Here is a 19,761-nt window from a genome sequence, read left to right on the forward strand (position 1 = left end):
GCCGCAAATGTCAAAAATATTTCGGATTGGTAGTGTTGGCATGTTTTTATAATGCATATGTTGTATGCTTCAAATATAAAGAGATAAAGCTTTTAAAAAATACACTTTGATTATACTATTTTATGAATTCTGCAATTTTTAATTTATATGAAGCGATAACGAGTAAATATTTGTCTCTTTCGAGATTAATTGTAAACTAATTAACTGCAATTAATCTACAAAGAAAGCATACAGCATCTACATTATAAAAACATGCCAACACTGCTATACCGAAATTTTTTGTTCCATGTTTGACATTTGCGGCTATAATCAGCTTGTACTTTCGGTAAACTCAACCGACTATCTCTATGATCTTTTGAGCACCAACTAAGATATGAGGACTGAAAAACATATATAAAACTCTGGTGTATGCCTTTGCTCAAACCTAGAATTACGCTCGTCCATCTAGAGCGCAGCTGCTGTTAGCTCTCAACCACTGTCTAGCAGAGTAATTTAGGCGGCCATCTCTATACATAGAGGTGTACAAATAGTGTTAACGGGATCACCTTGCCATTATTCAGCTGGATAAGCGACGATATCAGGACATATCACCTCTGAAAGGCCAAAACTAGTCCACGTGAGGACGTTGTAGCATCAATGGCACTCTAATGAATGTCTCGGGCCTCAGAGTGGAAAAACACCATCTATAAAGGGTATTAGCATATTCAATCTTCTCCACCCCCGAATGTGCTGAAATCTATATTAAATTGACCTGCAACGATAGTTTTGAAGCTCAAAACTAATTAGGGTCAATTTTTGGTGCTTCCATGGCTTTTATCGTAGTCTTCTGAGACTATAGTGATTATCATCCAAGGAACCCTGTCACCATGATCTTTTGAGCACAAACTTGAGCTGAAAAATCTATACGTAAGAACAAAGTGTCTGTCTTGACTCAAACATAGTACCACGCTCGTTCATCTAGAGCTCAAATGGGACTAGATTTCGTTCTGCTATGTAAAGTGAAGGGACTATACTCTCCTGTACAATGGCAAACTCCGGTCAGTATTCTATTATATTCTTCCTACTGGTCGCTTAGGCGGGGTGTATTATCGACATACCTGACGGTATCATAATCTATGGAAGATGCTGTAGAGTCAAAATATCAGTTGCGAGGGACTTCACTCGGCACGCTTGACTTAATAATATGCCAATACCAACTATAGTAATCGTATGAAGAAAGACCAATAGCTCCTACTGAAATATTAGAGATATAGAAGGAGATCGGATGGTTCTGAAACATTGTTCATACATAGATAACTAGCAATCACTGCAATTGATCATTCTGCAGAATAACAGACGACCCAGACATAGCAATAAGAACCATGAGAGTCGGTATAATGAATCGCTTTGCGGCTTTCGATATGTGGATACCCCGACGTTTGGTTAGAATATTCTAGGTGGATCACGTCATAAATGACGAAGTTTTGAGAGGAATATGAAAGACTAATACTAATTAAGTTGAGAAAGATCACATCTATAGACACAAGAGATATGAATTCCCAAAACTAATCATAGAGTGACGGACCATTTGGTTGAAGAACATCCGTTATTGGATAGAACTTAATTTACATACTCTACGGAGAAGGATGCAAAACCGCACACAGACCGCCTTTTTTTCCTCGTACGCTCTGCAGAGGACTTCGGCCGTCCATTTTGGCTATGGACTGTTGAAGTTGTTTGGTGTAGATAAGCTTGATAAAGAGCTCTTACATAACAAATAAAACACTAATATGTAGTTGAAGTAAAACAGTACAGAGTCTTGAGGTTGAAGAAGGGAGCAAAGCCCCAGCAGGAGGATGACCAGAGTGTAGGTGACTCTAGGAGAGCCCGTGAAGAACTGGCCTGCTTGACCTGAAAATCGCCTATTTATATACACGCGTGTAGCAATTTTAGGGATTTCCAGGTCAATCGGCCATTAGGAAGGATTTCGAGATGGGGCGATGCTCATCAGAGTGCCTTGATCTTGACAGAAGCAAATCTGATCTGATCTTGAAGAAGAAAAATCAAATGATAGGGTCTGCCTATTTTCGACTATCTTGTGTACAGGCGGAAGACTCAACATGATCTCCAAGCCTCTTGTTATAATGGTGTCAGGTGTGGGGTTCTAAAAGCGGTGATGGCTCAAGAAGGAATGAGATGGGGTGTGTTATAAACATACTGATGTCATTGAAATCGGTAATAGAGAATGATAGGTGGGAGATGCTTGAGAGTCAAAAACTTGGGTATCATTTCAGACGATCAAAAATATCTGATGGAATAATAAGTAACCAAAGGTGCCCATGGTATTCATTGATTTGAAATAATTAATAAATCTGAGTACCTTGAGAGGGTATTCGATAATTTTGAATAAGAAAGTGGTTACGGGTAAGTATGCTACAATTACAATGTTAACTTTGGATGATGAAAGTACAATATTAAAAATTCATTGTTTTTAATATCATGTTATATGGGATTAAACCACAATTGATTATAATGAGAATTATATTTACTTTGACGTTTCGATTTCCAATCGTGTCCAAAAGTTTTCGTTGACCAATTGACAATGTCCAAGTTCCTTCTAGATATAATTTAACCATTGCAGACTTAAACCTCTAAAGTTGCAGTACTTTCTTCTGTCACCTTTTTTTATGAATATTTGATACGAGGCTGTTTTCCAGGGTGGCAGTTCTTCGCCCCTCATAAAGCAATTAAACACAAAAGCTAGTAGCTGCAGTGGCGAGTCCGGTCCATACTTTAAAAGTTCAACGGGGATACTTGTAGGTCCAGAAGCTCATCCATTTTTCATTGTCAGAAACTACTGGTTATTATCTTCAGAAAGAAATTGTGGATGATCTTCTGTGAATATATGTTGATAATAATCGTTCCAATCTTTTAGCGGTTTTAGACTGGTATGAACGTTTTCCTTTCTATCCGTCCTTAGAGATTTTATTGTTCTTGTTTACACTAGAAAAAATTTGGAAAAAGGTTGCAAAATTAGTTAGTATATGCAGAGGTACGATTAAAAATATTATCAAGCAAACAAATAATATTGAAGATGCGTTTAAGTACTCCGCTCTGGCTAAGGTAGGTTCCAATTAAAGATATAAAAGCAACTGCTGTCCACTGCGAAATCACCTAATTGCCTTAATATAGTTTTCTTCTTTTAAAATACGTCGATGAGGACAGTATAGTGCTACAAGAAGTTTTTTAGTTTTTAATTGCTACATTGATAGCTGTACCTTAGAATTCTACTGACTGAAATTATATTTTTTTATAAGGACTAATCGATTCCTTTATTATTCCCCGCACTGTTTCTCCTTGCTGCATTAATCCTGTGGATAGTGTGATGTTTTGTATCCTCTTAATCTTACTTCTTTTATTGTATGGCTATAGGGGAAATAGCTTCATAATAATTTTATATATTTACTTAGCAGGCTTTAAATATGAACGCATAATATCTTATTATGTGTATAATATGCAAATGTTTCAAATTTTGCAGAAGTGATGATATATATATATTGTTCCGAAAGATTTCCGCAGTGTTAGTACAATTAAACCTAAAGGTAAGATTAATACTATTACAGGAATTAATATTAAACTCACCAGTCTTCTGGGTTAAACCGCGTCGATTATCATTGCGCCTAGCTTTCGACATCCTCTTGGATGTCTTCTTCAGTGCTTCCGAAGTATCAGTCTCCCGAGCCCCTAGACACTACTACACTGATCACAAATCAAAGCATTACTGGTGCTGGGAATAGAGGACGGGTCATTTATACCGTCGATGGTGACTTGGCGTGGGGGCCAGCATGGGGATTGGCGCGAACATTTCTGACAGTGGGATTTTGATTGACGGGTGGAGCGGGCGGTATTTTCTTTGAGAGGTCTGCAAGTCCAAGGTAACCGTATGTCATCATCTCTTTTATTGAGACAATTTGGCCTTTTTTCAATTTCTATGGCTTATCGGATAATTCTTGGTTTATAGAAGCGGATGAAGGCTATGTTTGTGATCTGGAGTTTTCAAAATCAATTTTGTGACCTGTATGAAGATGGTGTTGACCTAGAGCTGAAATTGAGTCGGAATTCCGAACAGAAATGGAATGTTCATAAATCCTGTCTTGGATTCTATTATTTATTTGGCCTATTTAGAATCAGGGGCAGTCTGCACAAGGAATTTCATAAACTCCGTGTTGTTCATTTGGAATTTTGTCTTTGATTGATCGGACAAGAGATGAAAGTTTTTGTTGGGGGTTAAATATTGTCTTTATTAATCTTGATTTTGGAATTTTGTCGATTTTGTCAGTGATACCTTTGATGTAAGGAAGGGTATCGTATGATGAGGGTCTGAGTCTTTGGGTTGAGATTGAGTGGGAGATTGATGTCTATGATAATAGCTCAGCGGACCTAGTTGCATCATCGCAAAGGCGTATTGATCTAGAGACAAGCGTATTAATAACTGAATTAATTTGTGAAGGGGGATGATGATACTTGGCATGCAAGTATTATCTGTATTACCTTCCAATATATTTTGCTCTTCGTTGATGTCGTCTTGGTTTAACTTGTCGGCTTAACTGTTTCTTTTGTTTCTGCTATTAATTCTCCATTTTTACTTTTAATGCTGTATATTTCATGTTTTTTGTGTTCTTATCGTCTTCAGAGTTCTGTAGAATAACTTTGGTTACTATTGCTGTTTTCCCCCATTTTCTCTTCGAACTTTTCCCAATTGTCTCTGTTTGCTGATGTTGCCAATATTTTTACCCTTTTTCTTTCATTTTTATATTTATTGTTTTCATTTGTTTTGTCTTTTAGATATTGTTTCCGTGCATTTTTCTTCACTTTTACTTGCTTTTGTAGGTCCTTGTAGTTCCATAGGTTGTTTATATTATTATTGTCGTCCGTTTTTTTATTGTTCTAAGTTTTTCGTTTACTTTTTTCTTTAATATTTTTGCGATTTCTCTTTTATAATTGGTTTTTCCTTTTCTGTACTAGTCTTTTTCTTCTGGGATCTTTGTTACTACCATATACTGGTCACCGCCTATTTTAGGTCCTCGGTGTACTTTTGTATCCATTACTATTCTTCTATCATTGTTTTCAAGTAGTATATAGTCAATTATGGATTTTTCATTCCGACTCTTTATTTCTCTAGTATACATGTGGATTTCCTTGCGTTTAAAAAATGTGTTGGTTATATATTGTTTAAAGTGCAAAATTCTAGCTTCTTCCATTGTTATTTCTAGTCATTTCTCCATATGACCCTATATGTCGTCTGTGTATATTTCGTCTTTTATTCCTACCCTACTTTTGAAATCCCCTGCAATGTATATTTCTCCTCTTGCGGATTCTGTTGCAAACGTTAATTCTTTCTAAAATGTATCTTTGCTTTGTGCGTTATTATCTTCGTTTGGTCCATATACTACTATAATAGTTTTATTACGGCGCTACACTCCTTATCACTCATTTCTATTAGTAATATTCTCCGCAGCCTCAAACTTCTCAAACTACATAGTTCTGTTTCTTTACTATTTATGCTCTTTATGTTCCAAGCTCCAATTTTCCAAATGTTGTGCTCATTTTTTTTCTATCTTGATGATCCTATGCGTTTTATGTTTTTCGTTCTCTAATTTAATTTATTCGTGTCCGTTGTCATTGCCAGGGTTTTCTCAGTTTTGTCTTTTTCATATTCCTTGTTTTTTCCACTAATTGTCCCCGTTTTCTGATTTGTGTTTCTTCTCCGCTATTCGCCGTTTTTTTCTGCATTCCAGTATTTTTAAAAATGCTTCTTTTCCCATCTCCATTCCTCTCGCAAATATAAAGAGGCAGTAAATTTAATTCTGTTACTTTTGTTTTAACCATTTTAACCTAAAACAAAGTATAGTATTTGACAAAGAAAGTATACTTAGTCATTTTATACAAAACAAAAGCAACACTTAGCTTAACGTATACCAGTATTTACCAGTAAAATAGTACGTGCCAAAAAATTGCATTAGATCAGCAACTCCAAATTTTATTTTATTTCAAAAATTTACTGTTATATCAGCCACGTGTCTGAAACTTTGCAAATACTAAACTACAAACTTCGTGCTCCTCCGGCGATATGTACGTAACCGCGCGCTATTTAAAATTGAGATTGTATTCTTGAGAATACTATACCCAAGATAATTTAAGAAATGTAAAGAGGTCAGTGGCTGAAATCAATTTGGTTTCAAAAATGGACTCGGCACGAGAGAGGCGATCTGTAGTATACAAACATTAATACAACATTTTTTAGATCAAAGAAAGGATTTTTTTCTGTTTCATCGATTATGAGAACGCACTCGAGAACGCAAAACACGAACTAATGATAAAATATCTTTAAGAATTAGAATTAGATCCCAAGGATACTAGAGTTATCGCGAATCTGTAATGGAACCAGAAGACAATAGTACGTCTTCAAAATTCAAACGAAACGGAAGATTTCTCAATAAAAAAAAAGGGAGTAAAACAAGGTTTTATACTTTATTCAATGTTATTTAACTTATACTTAGAAAAAGCATTCGTAGAAGCGGTGGCAGACTAATAAGGGTATTAAAGTAAACGGCATATTTATTAACAACATAGGCATGTCGATGACACAGCGATAGTGGCAGATGATATCGAAGATATTTCAATGTCTTTTAAATGATCTTACTCTTGCAAGTGAGGCTTTGTTAATAATTTTTTTAACATAATTTTTTTACAATCTGTTTCACAATAAAAACAATAAGTAAAATTGTTTGTCTTTACAATATCAGAGAGATGTAAGGTCCAGTGACCAAAGCATCATAACACAAATATTAGCTTGTTTACCGGTGGGATGCGCACATATACAGATACGCGAACATGAATATTAAAAGCGGCACAGATCACAATGGCTGAGCGATGTTGAAAGGGTAGCTTCCACTACTGTAGGCACTGTCAGGAACGGTTTGGTATGTCCAAGAGATTATATCGCTTCAATCTCTTCACTTGTTGGTTGTGGAGCGGATTGTGTGCCAGGGTGTTAGGATGCACGCGCAACCTATTTTGATATTGTTCAGAAATTCTTTTGCACCCTTCAGAGATTGTTAGTACCTGTAGATCTCTATGGAAGGCGTCACTCTGGATATACCAAGGGGCATTAGCGATTGTTCTTAAGAGTTTTAGATTCAAATCTTTGTATTTTCAAAACATTAGATTTGCTAGCTGATCCCCAGACCTGCAAACCATATAACCAAACAAGTTTTATTATTACTTTGTATATCAGCAGCTTGTTATCGATTGATAGGTGTGAGTTTTTTCCCAGCACTCAGTAAAGTTTTCTGTATAAAATTCCTAGTTGTAGTCTTTTAGTCCATATATATGTTTGGTCCATGATAATCGTTTGTCCAGATGAATGCCTAGATATTTTACGTCATCCTTTTGGAGTAAATGATATCCATCGAGGTTAACTCGTGGATATATACCTCTTCTTAGAGTAAATGTAATATTTGTAGATTTTGAGTGATTTACTTTAATTCTCCAGAGTTTAAACTATTCATTAGTTTTGTTTAGATGTAGTTGCAATATCTCTGATGCTATTGCTGGATTACTATGAGATGTTAGGAAAGCAGTATCATCTGCAAATGTTGCAAGCGTAAGTTTATTGATTGTTGGTAAGTCAGCCGTATATATCAGGTATAAGATCAGTCCGAGCGCACTACCCTGAGGTACACCAGATATGATGGGGTAGAGTTTTGTATAGGCTTCACTATACCTTACTAGATATCTTCTTTCTGTAAGGTATGATTTAGGAAGTTTAAAGTGTAAGGTAGGTTTTTCTTTAACTTGTATAGAAGTCCTGTGTGCCACATCTTGTCAAAATCTTGAGAGGCATTGAGAGGGCTGGAGTACAATATAGCTTGTTTTTGAGACTAGTGCTTATTATGTGTGTAATCTGTGAACTTATTCTATTGTAACGTGTTGGTTACGAAATCCGAATTGATGGTCAGGTATAAAACCCTTTTTGTCCAATATTGGTTTGATTTTTCTCAAAAGAAGTTTTGCAAAAACGTTAGAAGTGACTGGGAGTAGACTAATTGGTCGGTATGAGTTGACATCTTTGGGATCTTTATCAGGTTTTTGAATGAGTATAATCTGTGCCACTTTCCATTGCAAAGGAAAGTAGTGCAGACTTAACATAGCATTGAAGATCATAGTGATTATTCTGTAGCAATCATGGGTTAGTTCTTGAAGGACCTTACCTGTAATGAGATCGTATCCCGGCGCTTTATTGGGTTTTATCTCATTTTTTATTATATGTTTTACTTCTTTAATATTAAATTGGAATATTGGTAGTTCGATTTGATGGGGAGCGCCAAGAAAAAGAATGAAGTGTTTCTTCTTGTTCTACAGGCACTACTCTGGTGAATGGACTAAATACTTTCGAAAGATATTCTGCGAATGTCTCGGATTTCTCTGTATCTGTTTCTTGTATCTTGTCCATTTACCTTTGGCATTTTTTAAAGGAGGTATGGCGTCTTGTGGCCCTTTTAATTTTCCCGTCACTTTCCATAAAGAATAGTTTGTATAAAATCGTAGACTAATTTTCGAAACCTAATTCAAGGATTCCGCTTTAATCTGTGCCTTCTAAGAATTGCAAGGCAAAACAGACGTTGATAAAGTTGTTAAGAGGGACATGGGGAATCTAAAAATTGAATTCCACAACATATCTCCTCAACTAAGCAAAATTCTTAGCGAATTGGTTTCTAGTACTCGTACAGAGTATATCGAAATAAAAAGGAAAAGACAGGTAAGATTTGATTTCACGTACAGGGCGCTTGCGCATCCGCTTATACGTATTTCGGCCCAATAGGCCTCATCAGAACGGCTTACGTGAACGTGAAATAAATCTTTTCTGTCTTAGGAAGCAACTCTAACATGGCTTCGTATAGACGCAATGTAGCGACATCTGATAATAAAATCGTAGACTAATTTTCGAAACCAAATTCAAGAATTCCGCTTTAATCTGTGCCTTCTAAGAATTGCAAGGCAAAACAGACGTTGATACTTCTACTTTCTAGGTTTCGAAAGTTTCTTCTGATGTGGTCAAAATTTTTGGTGACATTGCATCATTAGAGAACTAAGTTTCTGGCGATATTTCGAAAGTTTCCGGCGACATCGCTTCTTTAGAGAACAAAGTTTCTGGCGATATTTCGAAAGTTTCTGGCGACATCGCTTGTTTGGAAAACAAAGTTTCTAACGAGATTTCTTCTCTGGAAAGCAAAGTTTCTGCTTACATCTCTAAAGTCACTTCTGAGATGTCTGCCCTCGACGATAGAATATCTTCGTTAAAAAACCAAGTTGCTGCCGATAAGTTGGCCTTCGAAGAAAATATGAAAGAGATGGAAAGGGAGATGGAGGAAACAGGGACAGCAGAGAGAGGAAACAATCCAATTACAGTAGAGACAAAAGAAGACGAAATGTAAGTTGGAAACACGGCCGAAATTTGAAAGAAGTGGAGGTTCTGTTCATGTTAAAGTTCCAACTTTCGACGGAAAATCGTCATGGAACAACTACATGAAACAGTTCGAATCAGCTGCAAGAGCCAATGGATCGTCTGAAAAAGAAAAGGCTGTAAACCTGACTATCGCTCTTCGAGGAGATGCCTTAGATGTGCTTCAGACCATAGCCGTAGAGGAGACGGATGATTTCGAACAACTTAAGAAGAGGTTAAATATGCGATATGGCCACGAACATTTGGAGCATGTATATTAGTCGCAGCTTAAAAATCGAAGACAAAAGAGAGATGAGGCTCTTCAAGAATATGAGGTAGATATTGCCAGATTAGTACGATATGCTTATCCATCAGCTCCCGAAGACATGATGGAAAAGTTGGCCGTTCAAACATTTATTGATGGTCTTCGTGATCATGAAATACAGAGAACACTGGGATTAGGTCGTCACAAGACGCTGGTTGATGTCTTATCCGCCGCCCTCGAATACGAGTCAGCTACGCAGGCCTCTGGCGGGTACAGTAAAGTTAGGACTGTAAAAGACGAAGGAGATGGAGATAAACTTGACCAGCTCGTTAATATGATAAAAAGTATTACATACAAGTAAACGAAGACCATTATATGCTGGAATTGTGGCGAAATAGGACACGTACAAAGTTCATGTAAGCACCCTAGGTACGACCCAAATCAAGAAACTCACCATCAGGAAAACTAGAACGGATCGGCCTTAGGGGAGCAGCTTCGACCCGGAACTTTTCCAAAGACCCTCTCATACTAATAGCTTCTTTGAAATGTCGTGAAGATAGTGTATATGTAGATGGAGAAATAAATGGTAAAAGGCATACGTTGTTGGTGGATACCGGAGCGACCAGAACCATTATACGCCCGACAGTTATAAACAGCCATAAGAAACTATTACCAACGAGGTTGCGACTTCGGACTGCTACAGGTGAAAATGCCAACATTCATGGAGAAAGCCAGGTACAATTAGGAATTGGAGCAGAAAAGTTCGTCCATACTGTTATAGTTGCTGACATCGAAGAGGATGTTATATTAGGAATGGACGTAATGAATATGCATGGATTCCAATTGGATTTTAAGAATAAGGAAACCAAAGTTGGTAACGAGGAGGTATTTCTTCATCCACATGATGACAACACTGTGCAAGCAGCCGTTAAAGAAGATACAGTCGTGCCTGCAGGAAGCGAAACGTTCATAATAGCGCGGTTATAGGGAATTGTGGACGAAGGGACACCTGTTATGATGGAGCCTTGGAACCATGACGACGAGGTTGGCCGAGAAATCATAATTGGAAAGGAATTGGTGAGTTCGGCTAAAGAAATACCTGTGAGACTTATCAATATCAATGACTACCCTGTGACCATCAAGAAAGAGACAAAAGTAGGAACTTGTGTATCTGTGACATCCATAATCCGTCAGACGACAACATCCGATAATTAAAACGACCAATTCGACCAAATGGTTGCAGTTGCTGGACAGTCTCTAAATCAGATGGAAAAAAGGTAATTAAGAGAATTTCTTCGGCGGTATCGTGATCTTTTCGTACCGAAAGGAGGAAAGACGGGAAGAACTACCGTTGTTAAGCATAAAATTGATTCTGGTAAAGCTAAGCCAATTCGTCAAACAGCTCGACGATTACCACAAGCGAAAAGAGAGAAAGCTGAAACGATTGTTCAGGAAATGAAGAAAGACGGGGCGATAGAACCTTCTACGAGCCTATAGGTCTCTCCGGTGGTCCTGGTTAAGAAGAAAGACGGAACGACTAGGTTCTATGTGGATTACCGTTTGCTGAACAACGTTCAAACATGCCTCGTTTATCTAGATGACGTAACCGTCTTCTGGGAGACATTTGAAGATCATCTGAAGAATTTAGAAAACGTTTTTAATCGACTTAAAGCTGCCCAATTGATGTTGAACCCCAAGAAGTGCCAGCTATTTCAAGGTAAAGTCAATTATTTGAGTAATATAGTCACTAAAGAAGGAGTCGCCGTGGATAAGGGAAAAATCGATTCCATTAAGAAATGGCCAGAACCAACTGACAAACATCAAGTGAGAAGTTTTCTTGGACTATGTACTTATACCGGAGGTTTATTACGAAGTTTGCAGATATCGCTAAGCCATTAACGCGACTTAAAGAGGAAGTAAGAGATTACCTTTGGGATACAAACTGCCAAAATGCCTTTGAGACCATGAAAAAGTATTTAATCACAGCACCAATTTTAGGGTACCCACTGCCAGAAGGAGAGTTCATCTTAGATACAGATGCAAGTAATGTGGGAATTGGAAGAGTACTATCTCAGATTCAAGGAGGACAGGAAAGAGTCCTTGGATATTTTAGTAAAGTTCTTTCAAAACCTGAGAGGAATTATTGCGTCACGAGAAGAGAACTTCTAGCAGTAGTGAAATCAGTAGAGCACTTCTATCAATACCTCCATGGAAGGAAGTTTTAATCCGAACCGACCATGCCGCCCTTAAGTGGTTAATGCAGTTTAAGAATCCAGAGGGTCAGATAGCCAGATGGATCGAACGACTCAAAGAATACGGTTTCAAGATTGAGCACCGGGCCGGAATTAGCCACAGAAACGCTGATTCTCTTTCCAGAAAGCCATGCCCAGCACAGTGTTCCCACTGCAATAAAACGGAATCCAAGGAAGCAGCAGTGCTAAGAACAACGATGGTCAACGACGACTGGACGCCTACTAAGATAAGGGAAGAACAAGAGAGAGATCCATTGTACAGAAAATTCGAAAATGGAAAGAGGAAAACCGTCGACCACCTTGGCAAGAAATATCAAGCCTATGCTCAGTAGTTAAGACGTATTGGGCCCAGTGGGACTCATTTATCATGGAAGATGGCTTGCTCAAACGAGTACTGGAAAATGATGACGGTTCAGAAAAGAAAAGACAGTTGGTGATCCCAAAGAGCAGAATAGCCGAAGTACTTCGTCAGTTACACGACAGTCCATCAGGAGGGCATTTCGGTGTAAAGAAAACCCTTTAGCGAATTCGGGAACGGTTTTATTGGATGAACAGTTCCGACGACGTAAAAGACTGGTGCCTTACCGAAAAAGGAGAGTTCCTATGAGACAATATAATGTTGGAATCCCGTTTGAAAGAATAGCTTTTGACATTGCTGGGCCATTTCCAGAAAGTGAAAATGGAGGCAAGTACATGTTGGTAGTAATGGATTACTTCACTAAGTGGGTCGAGATTTACGCACTTCCAGACCAGAAGGTCGCCAACATTGCAGATAAGTTGATTAAAGAATATATCAGCCGATTTGGAGTACCTTTGGAGATCCATAGTGACCAAGGAAGGAATTTCGAAAGCGATCTATTCCAAGGAATATGTGATAGACTAGGCATGAAGAAAACAAGAACTACCGCATATCATCCGCAATCGGATGGTATAGTAGAACGGATGAATGAGACAGTTGACAAGTATTTGACAAAGATGGTGTCCGATCTTCAGCGAGACTGGGACCAATATCTTCCGTCTTCATAATGGCCTACAGATCTGCTGTTAACGAATCAATAGGCCAGACACCAGCCAGAGTCCTATTCGGACGCGAGATGCGACTACTTTTTGATCTGGAGTTTGGGTGTCGACCTGGAGAAGATGTAGCAGGTGAAGATGATGTGATCGAATTACGAAGAAGAATGGACGATGTACACGAGTTGGTCCGTTCCCATCTTCAGACCGCTAGCGACCGAATGAAGAATCGGTATGATACGCAAGCCGAAAAGGCGTGCTTTAGAAGAATGACAAAATCTGGTTCTATAATCCCAAGAAGCGAAAAGGTTGTTCTTCCAAGTTGCAGCAGTTTTGGGAAGGTCCATACCTCACTATGGAGAAGATCAACGGTGTCATCTACCGAATAAGCAAGATTCCGAGGGGAATGCCGATGATAGTACACCATAACCGGCTAGCGTCTTTCGAAGGTGACCACGACGTAGAAGAAGAAGTGGAAGTAAACCAAGTCCAAGATGTGTCTGACCTCACGTTTGTGTGTGTGTGTGTAGAGGAAAGAGATGGCCTTAGACATAGTCTATTAGCCATAGGATTCATTTTTATTCATACACATATAGGTACATATTAGGTGCTTATAAGGTTAAATATCGATTTTAGCTTCTTTAACGTAATTTATTATTGCATCTAAAACGCGCTTATTATGGCTTGATAACAGGGAACCAATGCTGAGAGGGAGAGGAGTGTTGTATTCTATTAGAGAATTATATAGTCTTGAGTTCATGCGGTTCATGCCGTTCATTCATGCGGTACTGAATCAAAAGCCTTCTTGTAGTCAATGAAGGCAGTAAAAAGGTTTCTGTTTTTGGTGTATGCCTGGTTAGAAATGACTGAGTCGATGATAAGTTGTTCTTTGCAGCCCATGGAGCCCTTAGCGCATCCTTTCTGTTGAGGCTCTATGATATTGTTCAGAGCATAGTGTTGGTAGATACGCTGGGCCACACAGGATGTGACCAATTTGTACAAAGTTGGAAGACAAGTAATTGGGCGGTACTTTGCTGGATCTTGGGTGTTATTTTGATCCTTCGGTATTAGATAAGTGGTTCCCTGAGTAAGAAATGATGGTATTTCCTGTGAATTAGAAATAATATTATTAATCAATACTGTTAAAAGCTCATGAACGCTCCCAAAATTCTTTAGCCAGAAGTTTTGAACTCCGTCTGGTCCAGGAGATTTCCAATTATGAAGCTCTTTGATAATGTTCGAAACTTCTTCAGTGGTGAAAGGCTCGTAAGGAATATTCCTGTAGTGTTGACAGTTGTTCGTCGTGTCTTCAATCCATCCAGCATTGTTGTTATGAGTAGCTGGCGTCGAAAGTTGGTTTCCCCAAAACTCATGAATTTCTTCTTGGCTTGGGTAGGATTCACTTACATTTTCTACAGTGGAATTCAGTTTTATATAGATTCTCTGCATTCTCAAAAAGTATATTGTCGCATTTACGGTTGTTACTAACTTTGTATCTTCTTAGGCGACCTGAATAAACGGAGAGTTTTTGTTTTAATGTGTTTAGGCAGTGTTGAGCTGTGTTGTTTTCTGGATCATGTTGTGAGTGTCTTGGAGTGTTCAGAATTATTTCTTCAGTTCTTTTAATTATTTTTCGACTTCTTACTCCTTGGATGTATTTTGTAATTTGTCCAATATCCCCGCGCAATAATTCAATTTTCCTCAACAGTCTTTTTTCCCAGGGTGCAATTCTGTTTTCAGTCCTTCCGATATTAGTTCCCCGTCGTGTTCTGATCTTAATGCCCATAATATTAGCAATTGCTGTTGCTGCACAGTAAATCAGCATATGCAAATATTCTAATGTATGGGCTTCCACGATACAATTGGGTAGGACTTCAGTGTTCATAATTTGTAACAGCGCACCTAGTTTCTTACAAGAGTTTATTTTTGGTAGCGGTGGTCTGCTAATTATTATTATTATCCAGATTTAACCATACGGCTCACACTCCCTGTAAGTGGAACATTCGCTCATCCCAGATACCTACGGTATCAAAACGATTGAGCTCTGGTGGGACTCTTTCCGTGTTATCGAGCCCTAGGTGACTTGGTATGCTGGAGTATCTCCCAAAAATTTTCGTACACATCTGGACGTTGAGAGTAGTACAGCTTTCTGCATGGTCTTGTAGAGATGTTCATTCAGACCTAGCTTTTTTATGTTTTCTATGAGGTTCTTTGGAATGACTCCAGTAGTAGAGAGAATAATAGGTAATGTCTGGGTACTTTCCATTCTCCACTGTCTTCGTATTTGAATTTCCAGATCCCTGTACTTGGCAATTTTTTCGTTCTGTTTAACATGAAGATTATTGTTGTTGGGTATCGCCACATCAATTAATGTTGTTTGTCTCTTTAGTTTATTAACTAGTATGAGGTCTGGTCTATTATGTGCCACTGTTTGGTCTGTGAGTACAGTGCGGTCCCAGTATAGCTTGTAGTTGTCATTCTCAAGTATACTCTCAGGAACGTATTGATAATATAGAAGATGGTTTGTTTGAAGAAGTCCCAGTTTGATAGCTATCTCTTGATGAATGATCTTTCCTACTGAGTCGTGCCGTTCCTTATATTCAGTTGCAGCAAATGAATGACAGCCCCCGGTAAGATGTTGGATGGTTTTCTGAGCTTGACATCCATATCGGCATTTGTCATTTTGGACCTGAGGATCTTTGACGATATATTTCAGGTAATTTTTGGTTGGTATAACCTGATTCTGAACGGCCAGTAGTGAACCTTCTGTTTTAGGGAACATCTTTCCTGATGTCAGCCAATAGTTCGACGCTATATTGTCGACATGGTCTTGACTGACCTCATTGGGATGTCGTCCGTGCAGAGGTTTACCCATCCAGGTGCGCATTTTTTCGTCCTTAGTAAGATGGTTTATGGGCATTTCTGGTTCCCTCAGTTTGATCGGTGTTGTATCATCTACTGCACAAATCGCGCGATGTAAAGTAGATGTCTCAGCTTGCACCTGAAAATAAGTTCTTAAATTAGTAATTTGTTTTTCCAGTTGCTCACTTATATCCATAAGTCCTCGTCCTCCTAAATACCGCGGTAATGTCGTTCTTTCTACTGCACTTCGAGGATGGTGTTTTTGTGCCTTTGTAAGGTGTGTTCGTACTTTTCGCTGAAGATTTTCTATATCCGTTTTTGTCCACTTAACAATACCAAATGAGTAGCTAAGCGCGGAACATGCGTAGGTGTTTAGTGCCTTAAACAAATTTTTACTGTTCAGGTGTGAACAGAGCAGCTGTTTTACCCTTCGTATAAACTCAATAGTTATCTCAGTTTTCATTTGCTTATGGTCGATCTTCCGCGCTTGCTGTACTCCGAGATATTTGTATATATCATTTTCACCCATTGCCTCGATGTTCTGGCCGTTTTGCATATCGAATCCGCCGGGCTGAACCTTTTCTTTGATTATATTTAAGACACGGCACTTGTCAAGACCGAAGTGCATACTAATATCATTAGAGAAATTTTCTACTGTTTTTAGCATCTGATCCAGGTGGCTTCGAGTGGAAGCTAATAGTTTTAAATCATCCATATACAATAGATGATTAAGCTTTGCAACCACAGTAGTGTTATTTTTGATGCTAAAACCTGTATCAGTTGAGTTCAATATCTGGGATAGGGGGTTCATCGCTAGACAAAACCACAGTGGGCTCAACGAATCTCCTTGAAATAGGCCCCGGTTGATTGCAATATTTTCAGTTTCGATGTTGTTTTCACCAGGTATTTTGAGGTGAATTTTTGTCTTCCAATCTGACATTATATGTTTTAAAAAGGTCACTATGTTATCATCGACTTTATATATTTTTAATATATTGAAATGATATTTATTTAACTGTTGTCTTTATTCAATTTATAATGTCTTTATTAAAAGGATCTTATTTTAATTTATTAAAAAGCACGATAACTTATATTAATTTATTTAACTACTCAATAATACATAATTTATTTTATACGAACGCTACAATAAAAATCGCGGGCGCGAGTCTTCAGATTTAACTGTCCCTTCCAAATAAAATGTTCTGTTAATATATGCCAGTGCCGTTAAGCTAGAACCATCGACAGCCTTCTCGACTAGCGGCGAAATTATAACGGTAAAGGCAAACGGGTATTTTCACATCGGTTCGACCGTTTTCTGGAAGGTCCCTTCAGGTAAATAGAAGCCTCTCGTAAAATCTAAAACATAAACATGTGAATAAAAACATGTTTACAGGTTAAAACTATGACTCATATTTTTACGTAACAATATCTATAAGCCACACATGTGGCACTGAATCAAACGCTTTCTTGTAGTCGATGAAAGCAGTAAAGAGATTCCGTTTTTTGCTATATGCTTGGTTAGAAATGAGAGTCGATGATAAGTTGTTCTTTGCAGCCCATGGAACCCTTAGCTCATCCTTTCTGTTGAGGCTCTATGATATTGTTTAGAGCACAGTGTTGGTTAATACGCCGGGCTACACAGGATGTAACCAATTTATACAGAGTTGGAAGACAAGTAATTGGGCGATACTTGGTTGGATCTTGGGTGTTATTTTGATCTTTGGGAATTAAATAAGTTGTTCCCTGGGTTAGGAAAGATGGTATTTCCTGCGGATTAGAAATAGTGTGATTCATTATTGCTGATAAGCTCTCATGAATACTCTAGAACTTTTTAAGCCAGAAGTTCTGAACGCCATCTGGTCCAGGAGATTTCCAGTTATGAAGCTCTTTGATAATATTTGAAACTTCTTCACTAGTGAAGGGTTCGTAGGGAGCAGTAACGTAGTTTTGGCAGTTTTGCACCGTATCTTCGATCCATCCAGCATTGGAAAGTTGATTTCCCCAAAACTCATGGATTTCTTCTCGGCTTGGGTAAGATTTATTGGCACTTTCTGAAGTAGAATTGAGTTTCCGATAGAACGTTTTCTCGGCATTTTCAAAAAGCGTATTGTCAGATTTTCGTTTGTTACTAATTTTATACCTTCTTAGTCGACCTGAGTAAACGGAAAGCTTTTGTTTTAATGTACCAGGCACTGTTGTACTGTGTTGTTTTCTGGATTATATTGTGAGTGTCTTGCGGTGGTTAGCATTAGTTCTTCAGCTCTTCTGATAACTTTTCTACTTGTTGTTCCTCGAACATATTCCGTGATTTGACCAATGTCTCTACGTAATGATTCAATTTTCGTTAGCAGCCGTTTTTCCCAAGGTGCAACTCTGTTATCTGTCCCTCCGATATTAGTACCCCGTCGTGTTCTGGTCTTAATGCCCATAACATTAGCAGTTGCTGTTGCTGTACAGTAAATCAGCGTGTGCATATATTCCAATGTATGGGCTTCTACGACATAATTGGGCAGGATTTCAGTATTCACAATTTGTAACAGCACACCTAGTTTCTTACATGAGTTTACTCTTGGTAGCGGTGGTCTGCTAAGTGGGTTTGTTCTATTAAACTCTTGTACGGCGCGTGCCATTTCGTTAACTAGGCTATAGCGCAACTCGTTGTCATGCTGTGTAATATCAGGTTGAGTTTCTTGTTCTTGTATGACAACCTCATGAATTGGCTCTTGTATTTCATTAAGGGCTTGAGTTCCAACTACCTCTTGATTATGAATCTCCCGATCGACTTCGCTTCTGATGGTATTGCGTCTAGTCTCTGGGATGAGATTATTTCTGATAATTACCCGGTATTGATCTGCTACTCGTTGTTCAGATACTTGCATTTCTGGGTACTCTCTGCAAAATTCGGCATACAGATTTAAAATATTTAAAATACATACATACTAAATACCAAGGTTCCCGAAAAAGCTAAGCGTAATCGCGCTCAAGTCCATCACTCTTTACTTGAGACGTAATAAGGAACATCGCTGGTATAAACCGTAAAAAGCAGAGGTCCAAGGACAGAACCCTGAGGCACTCCACTTTCCACTAACCTGTCCTGTGAGAAAGATTCGCCAACTCTAACTTTGTAATATCGATCTGTCAGGAAATCATCTATCCAACGAAGTAAAGTACCGCGAACTCCGAAATGTTCTAGCTTATGTAGAAGTCTGCGGTTAGGTACACGTTCAAAGGCTTTAGAGAAATCTAGATAACGTCGACCGGCTGCGAACTGTTAAGGGATGAGGTCCAGTCGTTAACACAATATAGGAGATATCATGGACCGAGCATGTAACAAACAACGAAGTCATGAGAAGAATCAACAAAAGAATGGAAGTATTGGAAACCATCAAGACACGAAAGCTGCAATACCTGGGGCATGTTATGCGTAATGAGAGATACAACCTACTTCAATTGATTATACAAGGGAAAATCCAGGGCAAGAGAAGTGTAGGAAGAAGAAGAATCTCATGGTTGCGTAACTTGAGGGAATGGTACGGATGCACATCAATTGAACTATTCAGAGCAGCAGCATCTAAGATCAGAATAGCCATGATGATTGCCAACCTCCGTCGCGGAGATGGCACGTGAAGAAGAAGAAGGAGATTGGTTAGAGTAGAGCGACCAGAGACAAATCCATGTTGTTGTGTTGGAATAACATGTTACTGGAGAAGGAATTTGGTCATCTCCTCGGAAATAATGGCTTCCATAACTTTGGCAACTACTGGCAGCAAGCTAATCGGACGATAATTGTTGGAGTCGAGTTTGTTGCCTTTTTTAAAAATAGGGGTGACGGAAGCTAATTTCCAACTAGGGGGTAAGGAGTTCTGGATGAAAGAAGTTTGGAT

The sequence above is a fragment of the Diabrotica undecimpunctata genome, chromosome 5, assembly GCF_040954645.1.
Source record: "Diabrotica undecimpunctata isolate CICGRU chromosome 5, icDiaUnde3, whole genome shotgun sequence".
Classification (NCBI taxonomy): Eukaryota; Metazoa; Arthropoda; class Insecta; order Coleoptera; family Chrysomelidae; genus Diabrotica; species Diabrotica undecimpunctata.